The sequence below is a fragment of the Peromyscus maniculatus genome, chromosome 14 (assembly GCF_049852395.1).
Source record: "Peromyscus maniculatus bairdii isolate BWxNUB_F1_BW_parent chromosome 14, HU_Pman_BW_mat_3.1, whole genome shotgun sequence".
Lineage (NCBI taxonomy): Eukaryota > Metazoa > Chordata > Mammalia > Rodentia > Cricetidae > Peromyscus > Peromyscus maniculatus.
Window position 1 is genome coordinate 71,400,705 of NC_134865.1, and position 12,376 is coordinate 71,413,080.

The 12,376-nt window shown below is 49.6% G+C and overlaps 1 long non-coding RNA gene across 1 annotated transcript; it reads left to right on the forward strand.

Moving 5' to 3' along the window:
* Window positions 1-671: 671 nt before the first annotated feature.
* Window positions 672-10,004, forward strand: LOC143268480 (uncharacterized). Its single transcript, XR_013044463.1, has 2 exons — window positions 672-7,490; window positions 9,762-10,004. It is a non-coding gene; the product is annotated as an uncharacterized LOC143268480 (long non-coding RNA).
* Window positions 10,005-12,376: the final 2,372 nt, after the last annotated feature.

The window sequence follows — 12,376 nt, forward strand, 5'->3', positions numbered from 1 at the left end:
TCTTGGGGATAAAGCACTCACATACTTTCCTCTTAAGTGAGTGGTCTGTCTCCTTCACTAAATCCTGAGCTCTGAAGTCAAGGTGAATTCTGTCCCTTCTTGCCTTCACTGAGGAACTTGCCCCTGGGAAAGGTAAGCTGTGGGCATTTCAGGAAGGTGTGCAGCTTGAATTACATTGATGTGACATCACACCCAACCACCAAATGACCCCAGACACGACACAGCATACAGGGTGGATCTTAGTTGGGGCTAGACCATGTGTTCCCTCAGCAGAGAGCTCAGCCTGGCGTCCCATCAGTGGCCCTCAGTTGCTGGCCTGGACAGCCAATCTCCAAGCCTTCTAGTGTTGTGGAATATTAGTTTAAAATGTGTTACATTTGTTTATGCTGTGAAATATTTGTTTAATGATGCAAAGATGTGTTGCATTCTTTTATGTTACATTTGTTTAACTCTGTGAAGTTATATTACTGTGCCTGTCTAAAACACCTGATTGGTCTAATAAAGAGCTGAAAGGCCAATAGCTAGGCCGGAGAAAGAGGATAGGCATGACTGGCATGCAGAGAGAATTATAGAAGAGAGAAGAAAAGGAGCAAGAGGAGGGGAAGGAGAGGAGAATGCCAGGGGCCAGCCATCCTGCCACACAGCCAGCCATGGAGTAAGAAGGAAAACAATGTACATAGGATAGAGAAAGGTAAAAGCCCAGAGGCAAAGAGTACATGGAATAATTTAAGTTAAGAAAAGCTGGCTAGAAATAAGCCAAGCTAAGGCCAGGCATTTATAAGTAAGAATAAGTCTCCATGTGTTTATTTGGGAACTGGGTGGTGGGACCCCCAAAGAGTGTGAAAAAAAAACCACAAAACTACATTCTGGTGTCTCAGACTCCACCTTCTCATCCTCTTCTGTACAATACATGCTGGGATGGATTTCTCCTTTAAAAAGCCCTGATTCCTTGAAGAGAACGGAGTGGGATCCTTGTGGAGTAGCTATCTTCCAAGGATACAGAAGGAATACAGAATCAACACCGAGGCCTGAAGAAACCGAGCCTGGGCCACCACACTGGCTTAATGGTTGGAATATTTCATGAGGATTCTAGTTTCCAAATGGAAAGTTGACTGACACAAAGCGTGTACACACTCATTCTCTCTGTCCTCCCGGCTGTGGGTGTGATAGATCCAGCTGTCTCAAGGTCCCCGCTGCTGTGATTTCCCCTCAGTAACGGGCTGTAAACTGGAACTGTGAGCTAAAAACCAACCATTCTTCCCTGAGCTGCTTTTTGTCGGGGCATTCTGTCACACAACACAAATCAGACAGAGCAGTCGTGCTGGTTCCACCCTCCCCTTGTTGGGAAAGAGGATGACACATTTGTCCTGTCATGTTTCTGGAGAAAAGCAACATTATCTGTAAATCGACGTTAACCCCCACAAAACATTTGAATCATACTTCCACATTTCTAGAAGATTCTCCTCAGTCTGGAGCCATACAACACTTCTTACTCAAATCTCCTACGTGCTCAACTCCTGCTTTGGAGAGTGTCTTGTCCTCAGTTAGGGGATGTTTGTGGTCAGGGCTTAGCTGAAGTTTTTTTTTTTTTTTTTTTTATTTCCCCATTATTAGAGATTGAACCCAGGGCAAGCTCTAGGTCACTGACTTATATCCGCCGGCTGTTTTATATTTTCATTTGAAGACAGAGTCTTTCTAAATTGTTCAGCTGCCCTGGAACTGACTCTATAGCCCAGTGAAACCTTGAACTTAAAATCCTCCCACCTTGACCTCCCCCTAGAAGGTTACAGACCTGAGCCGCTAGGTTTGGCCAGCAAGGGTTCTTATACAGCATCTCCAGAGCCCAGGGCCCCCGCCAAGTCCCTCTGAAGGAAAATCTCAGTGGGTGACTCCAGAACTCTGCATTTCTGGAGAACTTCCAGGAGGCAGCCTCCTTCAGCATTCACCCATATGTAGGTATCATTTTCCACCTGAGCCTCGTGATGGCTCCAGTTGCCTCTTTGACTCAATGGCTGCTAAGATGATCCATCTAGGAGCCTGTCTCCTCGGCACTCAGCTTCCAAATACCGTCCCCTCTCACCGTGAACCTGAGTGTCACCGATCTTCATCTCTAAGCAAGCATGGCTCTCTGCCTCTGTTACTAGCAGCCACCTCCAAAGGGATGGGCCAAGTAGTCTACAGGTGGAAGATGTCTACATTGTCTGTAGACATGAGAATGGGAGGGAGGACGTTTGACAGATGTGAGAGATGGAGCCTGAGGTCCCATACAGTCTACCAGCAGAAAGTGGGGAAGGCAGAGTTAGCCAAGAGAAAGGATCGAAAATCAGAGTGTCATGACGGAAGAGGAAGGGGCAGAGCAGAGATTAGAGCCCCATGGCCACATCTTCCGGTTCTGGCTCATGTGGGCAGCTTCGTCGTTCAGAGCTAAGCCACCTGTCACAGTGACCAGGACCACCCACACAAACCGCACCAGGTAAAAGGACATGAGCGGCAGGACCAGGGGTACATTCTATTTCTAGAACTGCCACCAGACTGTCAGAACGTGGATCACAACTCCAAAGCCTGTGGCTTCTAGGGTATCCGCTACTCCCAGCATGTAAATTTCGTCAGGCTCAGAGCATCAGAGGCCATGTCCCTAGTGACTTCTTGTCACCATGTCACAAATTCTACTGCCATCAGCCTGATTCACCCTCCACTCAGGGGTGAGGAGAGGGGTCCAAAGCCAACACACAGCCGGATCATTCATCACCCTTTATGATTTCTCTCTGCCACACAGCAGGACATAGTGGTGAATAAAAAATACTTGGATGTCCTCATCCTTGGGGGGCGGTCCTAGTAGGTCACAGGGGAGATGGACAATGAATAGATACCATCCCACACCAACATGGAACTTCCAGCTCTAACAGTGCTGGGAAAGAAAAGGATATGGAAGCCAGAGGACACGTTGAGAATCAAGGAAGAGGGTCGGTGTCTGCTAAGCCAAGCAGGTGCCCCTGGGAACTCTGGCTCCCCACACTAGACCTGTGGCTAGAGTACGAGGGTGCTCACTGGAGTCTCCAGATTCCCAGCCTCTTTAGAAAAGAGTGTTGAGGAGGAGAATGCACATGGGGTGGCTAACTGTGGGCATCCAGGGCCAGCCAGAAGACTGGTTTTGGAGAAAAGTAGCAGGCTAGATTCTCCCTTCCAGCTGGGGGGTGGGGGTGGGGTGGCTTGGAAGAGGCAGCTGGTCTGAGAGCATCGTTTTCTCCAGCCTTGGAAGTGAGACTAGAGTGCCAACATAAGGAGGCTGAGTAAGGCCCCTGGATGAGATGTCTCGTGCAGCTCAGACCTTAGAACGGCCTTGCATGTGGCTCCCTTTGAGAGTTATCTGGGTGCTGTGCAAACCCAGGCCTCTCAATGTGCTTCTAGGGAGTCCCTGGAGCCAAGGCTGGTTCCTCACCTCCCTAGGGTGCAACTGAGAGGCCTGGGATTGACTGATTCCCTGCAGGTGGGGCTGCACACAGCAGGTCACCTTCTCCCATCCCTTGGGAGTTGGCAGGGATTGTCTACTACTGTTGCGGGGTGGGGGGGCTGGGATGCTGTGAGAGGCTGCAGCTCTCTTTCTCCAAGTGGGGTACCCCAGGACCAAACATCCCCAGACCCCACCAAGGTCCTCAGGACAGGGACATCCCACCTGGAAGGCTAGAAAGGGGAACTTCATCCACCCACAAGGGTGATGGCTGTCTTTCCTAGAGGATTAGGAAGTGCTCCTGTCCCCACCCCAGGCACCCTCCTTATGCATGCTTGCAACACCAATAAGAAAGCGGTCCACATCTTTAAAAAGACCCAAGAGCGCCATACCCTTCCCAGAACGGTACATCCCACAAGGAACCTGATGGGAACCTTCCTCCAGTAACTGACAACTCTGCTTCCAGGTGGCTGCAAAAGGTGGCATGTGACTCTCCTGTGGCGAGATGGGAGGCAGAGACAAATTCCCGGAAGCTCCTGGGCCAGCTAGCCAGCAACAAACAAGAGACCCTATCTCAAAACAAGGTGAAAGGTGAGGCGCAACACCCGTGATTGTCCTCTGGCAATCACATGGGCCATGGCGCATGCAGAATAACAACAAACCCAAAAAAGAAAGAAAAACTAACAACATACTCATCAGCACCTAGGTGTGACCTGGCACCTGAAAGGATTTTTTTTTTTTAAAGATTTATTTATTTATTATGTATGCAGTGTTCTGCCTGCATGTATGCCTGCAGGCCAGAAGAGGGCGCCAGATCTCATTACAGATGGTTGTGAGCCACCATGTGGTTGCTGGGAATTGAACTCAGGACCTCTGGAAGAGCAGCCAGTGTTCTTAACCTCTGAGTCATTTCTCCAGCCCCACCTGAAAGGATTTTTATAAGTAGTAGCCCCCTAGAGGCTGCATTGAAAGGGTGGATATGTACAAAGCTGTCACCCAGGCTGAGGAGGGGCTGGATTGGAAGTAGTTGGGGTCCAGGGATCCTGGGTTGGCATTTCTTTCAGCCCCTGACTTCCCAGCCGTGTGACCCTCGGCTAGTGACACAGCCTTTTGGCAGCTGTGATTTGGAGATGATGACAGCCCTGTCTGCTGATATGCTGTTATGATACACTAAACTAATGCAGGTAAAATGCCCAGCGTAGAGCAAGCCATCGTAAATGGCAGCTATTACTGCTGTCGCCAACACTGGGAAGAGGAATTGAGAGCACACAAGAGCTGGGGAAGAGCAGAACCAGCTCTGCCCTCCACTGACCTTGATGTTATATGTAATGAGTTCATCTCTCCATCGCAGCTCCCCACTGGAACGGGAGCCCCAGGGAGAGTGAGCATTCAGCAGAGTACCCAACACAGTGTAAGCTTCTAAACGCATATGGAATGTGTTGGTGCGTGGATATGTGCTTTGAGGGAAGAGAGGGAATTATACATGGGATGTCTGCTCAGAAGAATGAACAGTTTTGATGGGAGAATGGATATGTTCATTGCTTAGTTTGTGAAAAGCCTAACAGAGAGGACCTAGAGCGTGGCCATGTCCGTCACTCAAGTCCACCTACAGAAAGCTCTCAGACTGGAGGAAAGGAAACAGGCAGGAGCCCTCGCAGGTCCCTGAGAAAAGTAGGCACAGGTGGTGTGCACACTGGTCCTAAGCCCACATTCAAGACCAGCCAAATCCTTGCCAGCCCCCAGCCACCATCCCTGAGGAACCTGGCGCCCCAGCCAGATGACACTGAGGGGAGCCCAGCCTGAGCCTCCAGGGAGGGCTGGTAGGAAAGCAGAGGGTGTGTGGAGACGACCTTGCCACATTCTGACTGCCATCTGCCACCCTCCTCCGGGTGTCAGGAGACCTTCAGTCCTCGTTGTAAAGCTCACTGCTGTGTCCCGTGTGCTTCGAGATCCTCGGAGCTGTAAGACGGGCGCAGGGACAGCGGCCTTTCAAAGCATTGTGAGAACGACACAGGAACGAGAAGACAGACTCAACAGTCCTCGGCTCCATGGAGGCGGTTGCTACTATTGTTAGGGGAAGAGACAGGATGGATGGGGGCGAGTCCTATTCTGAAATATAAAGACACATTCATACTCCATATTGTGGAGAGAAATCTACATGGATGTCTTTTAATAGCTTAGAACATACACACTGTTAATGGCTTGTTCTGTGTTAAGCCCTCCCAGTCAAGAAGCCCTTGGAGGAGCAGAAAGGTGACACCAAGGGACACTTACTACACTTCACAATCCAAGAACTGTCTGACCTCGAGCTGGGGAGGTGGCGCAGTGTTAAGGCACTTGCTGTGCAAATGTGAGAACAGGAGTCCATGTTCCCTAGAACCCACGAAAATGCCAGGTGGGCGCCATAGCCTGCCTGCAATTCCAGAGCTCTGAAAGCAGTGACAGAGGACCCACCCCCAACCCCACCCCCACGTAAGGTGGCTAGCCAAACTAACCATATCAACAAGCTCTGAATTCAACCAGGAGACCCTGCCTCAGGGACTAAGGAGAGTGGTGGAGGAAGACTCACAATGTAACCTCTACACGCACACACACACACACACACACACACACACACACACACACACACACGCGCGCACACACACTTGTGCACAAGTGCCCACATATATGCAAATATGCACACACACTCTCTTGCACATGTGCCCACACATATGTAAATATGCACACACACACTTGTCTGAGCCCTGAGCACCAAAATAATTGATGACCTTTGCCCTCCCTCCCACCCACCCCTCTTCCCCGCTGCCCCTGCATGCTCTCCATATATAATTTCCTGGTTGGAGGTGAGATGCAAAGCCAGTTTTCAGTATGTTAGTTCAGTGTCTTCTCAGATTCCAAGGTCTCCCAATAAGACACACAACATGAAGTTTCAATCCCTGTCTCTGCTCTTTGGTCCCTGTGGTGACAGGCATCATAAATTCCAGTCATCTGACTATAGCATTATCATTATTATTAACAAAAAGCCTTTATAATGTATAATGATCACTACTACAGCCTAAAGGAATGTCTCGGTAGCTGAACAGTGTAAAGAGCTCTACTGGTGTCGGCTGCAGAATCCCACAGGGGTTCTGACCCCTCAGCTTCATCCTCACATCCCACTTTTCCTGGCTGGCAGAGAGCTCCCAGGGTCTGTACACATACTTTTCCTGTCTTAGTCCCTCTGCCTCGGTCTCTCCCTCTCTGTCCCCACCCACTCTCCTCCTAGCCCTCTCCTCCCAAATGAGATTTAATGTTACATCTTCCATGAGGTGGCCTCGCTCTACCCACCACCATCACAACCAAAGGTGACATCTTCCCTCCTCTTCCCTTACGACTGCATGGAGGAGCGTCGGTTGGTTTCCTGGTGTGTAAGATAAATGCAGACTGTCGAAGCAGAGACCTTGCCTCGCCCAGTGTCCAGAGCGCCGTAAGTGCACAGGAAAGCGGTTGTCAGGAGTCATCATTGTATTTCTGTTTCCTCTGGGCTCCTGCACTTCAGTATGAGCTTTTGAGCCAGGAGTCATGGTGTCAGCTCTATGGTTTGCGCGGGTGTCCCCCAAAACCTCTTCAGGTTTGGTAACTGGTCTGTCTTATTAGTAGGAGGCAAGGGAACCTTTAAAGGTTCCTAGTGGGAGGAAGTGAGGTCACTGGGGGCGTGTTCTTAAAGGAAATACTGGGACCCCAGACCCTCTGTGTTTTTTGGCCACTATGATGGGAGCAGCTTCCTCTTCTACATGCTTCCCCCATAATGCACTGTTTCACCACACCATAGACCCCAAAACGACAGGCCAACCAATCACATGTACCTCCAAAACCATGAACCGCAACAAACCTTCCCTTTTTCTAATCGGACTCCCTGGAGTGTTTTGTCATAGGAACAGACGGCTGACAGCCTGGAGAAGAAGCGAGGGAGTGAGAGAGAGAGATAAGAAGAGGACAGAAGAGAAGAGTGATAAGTGTTTCCAGCCCCAGAAACACTCTGACGTCACCTCTGCTGAGGAGGGTGGGTATTCACAAGACAGAACTCACACTCCTCCTTCCTTCCTTCCACAGATGGGACCGGCAGGTGAGTGCAGGTGTGTGAGGTTGTTTGAGTCACTAAAATAAAAGAGACGATGGCTTGGCCTGCCCCATCAGTTAGTGATGGGGGCCATTGTCCTACATACGTCCATACACTGCAACGTTTACCCTCACCCCGGTCCCAGGAGGAAGGGACAGTTGCCTGCATTTGACAGGAGAGGAAAGAGGCCCAGAGAGCTTAATTAACTTCCCTGTGGTCACACTCTTTCTCTGATGGCGTAGTAGGGCATCTGATGCAGTAACTCCCTAACACTTAACTCTAGTGGGCAGCGGGGGAGACGCCTAGACACGGTTAAGTCTTGAACAAAGAACATCTGGGTACTTCTGCAGACAGCCTTCCTTCCCTCTCAGCCTTCGTGCTAAGAACAAGAAGATGTGCCCATGCCCATGTGCTGGTGTTCAACCAATAAAGGGCCTCCACCTATCCCACTCACTAAGGAGCCAACAATTACTATGGCGACCTGTATGCCAGATACCAAGCCGCACATCGCCTTCATTTGCTATTCAAAGCAACCATGCTTGTTTGCTTTTTGAGACAGAGTCCCACTGCACAGGTCCAGCTGGCCCAGACCTGGTTATCTTCTAGTGGCCTCCTGAATGTTGGTATTACAAGGTGTGCCACCATACGAGGCTCAAAGTAACCTTCAAAGGAACATATTCCTATTCCCATTTTACAGATGAAAACCAGACCCAGAGAGTCCCGAGGGACTCACGGTCATTAGATGCCACTCACGTGATCATTCCTTTGAGTCCCTTTGGATACTCAAGGGAACAACTGTCCTGAGTCTCACTGGAGTCATGGCTCCAGGTGACATTAGCATCATTCACAGACCTGGATACGGAGAGTCCTTAGACATTTGTGACAGTTTGCCTTTGCTACATAACAAACAGCTCCAAGCCTCAAAGGCAACAACCATGGGCATTGACATGCTGAAGGGCTGGGGACCTGCTCGTGCAGACCGGACCCAGCTGGAGGAAGGTGGAGCCATCAAATCGCATGGCCATAAGAAGAGTGACAATCAGGGTCATTCTCTGTCCTACTTCTTAAACCAGGCAGCACTGGGTGACACAGATGAATCACAGTTCCAGGGACATCCATCACAGTGGTTGATTTCCTCTCCTCCCCCAACCCCATCAGGACGAACTGTTATTGCTTTTGATAAACACACTGCAGTGGGTGTGAAAAAAATATTAGCTGTATTTTTCTTTATTCCATTGCTTCTGGTGATACCATTAATGATAATCTAATTTGCAGTTGTCTGGGTCTTGAAAGAGAACAAGGCATTCATTATCTCACTGATCTCCACATCAGCCCAGGGAAGTGTACAGAGCAGGGGGGGAGAGCAGCGAGGACATATAATTAATTACCTCAACAGTGATAACAGAGCCAGCGCCTCGTCCGCTCCTGCTCTGCTCCCACACTGACTAACACCACCCGCTCATTCCGTGTCGAATCACCTCTCAGTGAGGAGTTAGAGCAATGCGCTGAGAACCTGCGTGGGAATCCCACGGGACCTGTTTCCCTTGCTGTGTGACCTGGGCAGCTTACTTATCCTCTCTGATTTTGCTTCCTAAAGCTGCTCTTACAAATGGTCCCTATGGGGTGGCTTACAATAGAAACATAGCCCCCCCCCACCCCAGTTTGGGAAACCAGGAGTCCTCTTTGAAGATGCCCATTGTGTTGGGATAAGGGGCCATTCTACCCCCAGGATAACTCCAAATGAACCTACCAATCTGAAGGAACCATTATAAAGTCTATAATGCCCCTATTTCTAAGTAAGGTCACGTTCTGACATTTATTCATTTGGGAGGTGAAGGAGACATGTGTATTTACAGGTGTATGGGTGCATGTGAGGGTCTGCACACATGTGCATGCACATGATGTGAAGGTCAGAGGTCACGGTTGGGTCTTTTCCTCAGTCACCACCCCTCTTATTTTTTGAGACAGGCTCTCTCACTGGCTTGGAGCCAACAAGCCTCAGAGTCCTCCCTAGCGCAGGAATTACAGGTGTGTGCTGCCAAGCTTGGCGCTTGTTTGTGTGGGTTCAGGGGCATGGAATTCGGGTCCTCCTCCCTGCATATCCAGCAATGCACTGACTGAGCCATTTCCCTGTTCACTGTGAGAAGACACAGTCCCGCGGCGCAGTACCCTCTGTCAGCCTTGTTTCTGTCTTTTCTTTTCTAACTGTAACAGGTTGGCTCTCTGCAACACTGTTAGGTGGACTGGAGCAGGAAAACTCACCGCAGAGCCTGGCACCTTGGACCCACTCATCAAACAGAAGCTACTGTTGTCAATATTACCACTGCGGCCCCCACTTTATAAATGAGCCCCCCCCCCGAGGCAGCACTGAGCATCCTCCTCCAAATGTCAGGGCTGAGTTTTCTTGAACCAGAGTACTGTGCACACAATAAATGCTCAATAAATGTGTCACGACAACCAGATGAAACCCAGAGGCACCTAGCCAGCCTCAGGGCCCTACAGTCACTTCCCTAAGCGCCTGTGGGGACTTGAAGGACCGTTTTCCCTGCTATGAGTCTCATGCCCTTGTCATGGCTCCAAGTGACGAGAGAGCCATTCTAAGGCCTGGATACAAAGAAAGGAATCCTTGTAAGTTTGTGTCTGTTTACTTGTTTCTTTTTCTGGCAGTGCTGGGGATCGAACCTAGAGCCTCACATATGTCAGGCAAGGGCTCTACCACTGAGCTACAGCCCTTCTGTTTGTTCTTGCTATAGGACCACTGCATATAGAAGCACTGAACATCTATCGTACCAAGTCTCGAGCCTCAGAGGCAACAATAATAATCGGCTGATGAAGGAGTCTGGCTGGGGAAGGGCTGGGGCGGACTAGGCTCAGCTTTTGCTCGACTTGGGTGGAGCTAGGCCTCAGCACCACGGCTCTGCCTCGGGGAGGGCCCACGGACACATACAGGCCTTCGCTGTGCATACTGCCGGCAGCATTCCATAGATGGCCCCGTCCCTGCTTGCTGGAATCTGTTAGGCAGCTGGTGTTTCAGCTGTTAAAATGCCACGGGGACTTGCTGCTTGCTGAGGTTCCCCAGGGAGGTTAATCTGTCAAGAAAGCTTTGCCAAGACAACCAGAGTGGCATGTTGCGACATTTGGGGAACGCTCCTGTTTACACACTGCACCTAATCTTACCTCCGCGAGGACTTCCCTGAGCACACACGGCTGGTGTCTTCTGAGGGTTGGAGGCAGCCTGTGGGGACACAGGAATGTGCCGGTGGGTGGCTCTGGTGGCATGGTGTGACAAGCTCAGGCAGAGCCAGGCCCAGGCTGGGATAGGGCAGAGGTCATCTTAGATGGTGGCTGCTTAGCTCCTGTCCCAGGATGTACTCAAGACCCTTTGGGGCCTTGTCCCGTGGTCAGGGAAGCCCCTTGCATCTCCTTCACAGATGAGCCACAAACCAGTCACAGGTTCCAGGAAACAGACAGGACCACAGCCTCAGAAAGAAAATGAGACACACACACCCCCCACCATGGTCTCCGTAAGTCATGAATGGAAAAGTCTTACGGTAAGAGGAGAGAGGTCCGGATAGGTCAAGGAGCTAGACATGACCCATGAGGGGAGGGGGGGGAAAGGGGCGGGGCCTTAAAGGGGGTGAGTGAGGATAGTAGAATGTATAGTGATATAAAAGTAGAGAAGGATAATAAAGGCTTCAGTGGGGATAGCAGCAAGAAAATGGGGGAGAAAAGGGTCAGGAGGGGGCTAACCAAAACTAAGGATGTATATAGAAAGCCTCATGAAAACCCACTAAGCTAATTTTGTAAGATAATTCAGTAATTAATTTATGACTTCAAGGACAGCAAGATGCCTTCATGCCTGAGGACTTGAGTTCAATACCCAGAGCCCACAGTGGAAGGAGAGAACCAACTCCAGAGGGTTGTCCTCTGACCCCCATAAGTGCACCGCGGCACCCAGGTACACACACGGTAGAGTGCCCGTGCTCTAGTGAACGGCCCCACACTCATGCACGGGAGGAAAGCACCCATCAAACTCAGCGTTTAATTCATAAAAGAAGAGAGCATGTCGGTGGAAGGGCAACGTGTCGAGGTAGGTTTCCGGGAAGGAGAGAAGTGTGGGGTAGGTATGACCAAGATACATTGTACACACACATGAAATTGTCAAAAGAGAGGATGAGGGGGAGGGGCACAGCCTTCCAGGGTGATCAGGTGATGAGGAGCATTGAGGTGGGTCTTGAAAGTTGAATAATAGGTAAAGGAAGAATTAGATATACAAATAAAAGCAGGGAGCTGGGAATCTCCAAACAGGTACAAGAAAAAAGATTGCTCAAATTTGGCAGAAAAGCAAGAATTATGAGGAAAGCAACTGGAGAGATAATTATTACATATTTAGATATATAATATATGGACTGAAGAAATAACTCAGCAGTTAAGCCCTCTGTTCTTCCAGAGGACCCGGGTTCAATTCCCAGCACTCACATGACAGCTCATAACTGTCTGTAACTCCAGTTCCAGGGAATCCAATACCCTCACACAGACAAATGCACACATAAAATAAAAATAAATAGATATGTAATACATGTATTTAGATATATGTAGTATGTAATGCATATATACAGATTACATCATCATCACTATCCATCCAATATTACATCATCATCCCCACCATCACCATCATCACCACCACCATCATTATCACCATCATCCTTATCACCATTATTATCCTCATCACCACAATCATCATCATCATCATCACCACCACCACCATCATTATCACCATCACCATCATCCTTATCACCATCATTATCATTATCACCACAGTCATCATC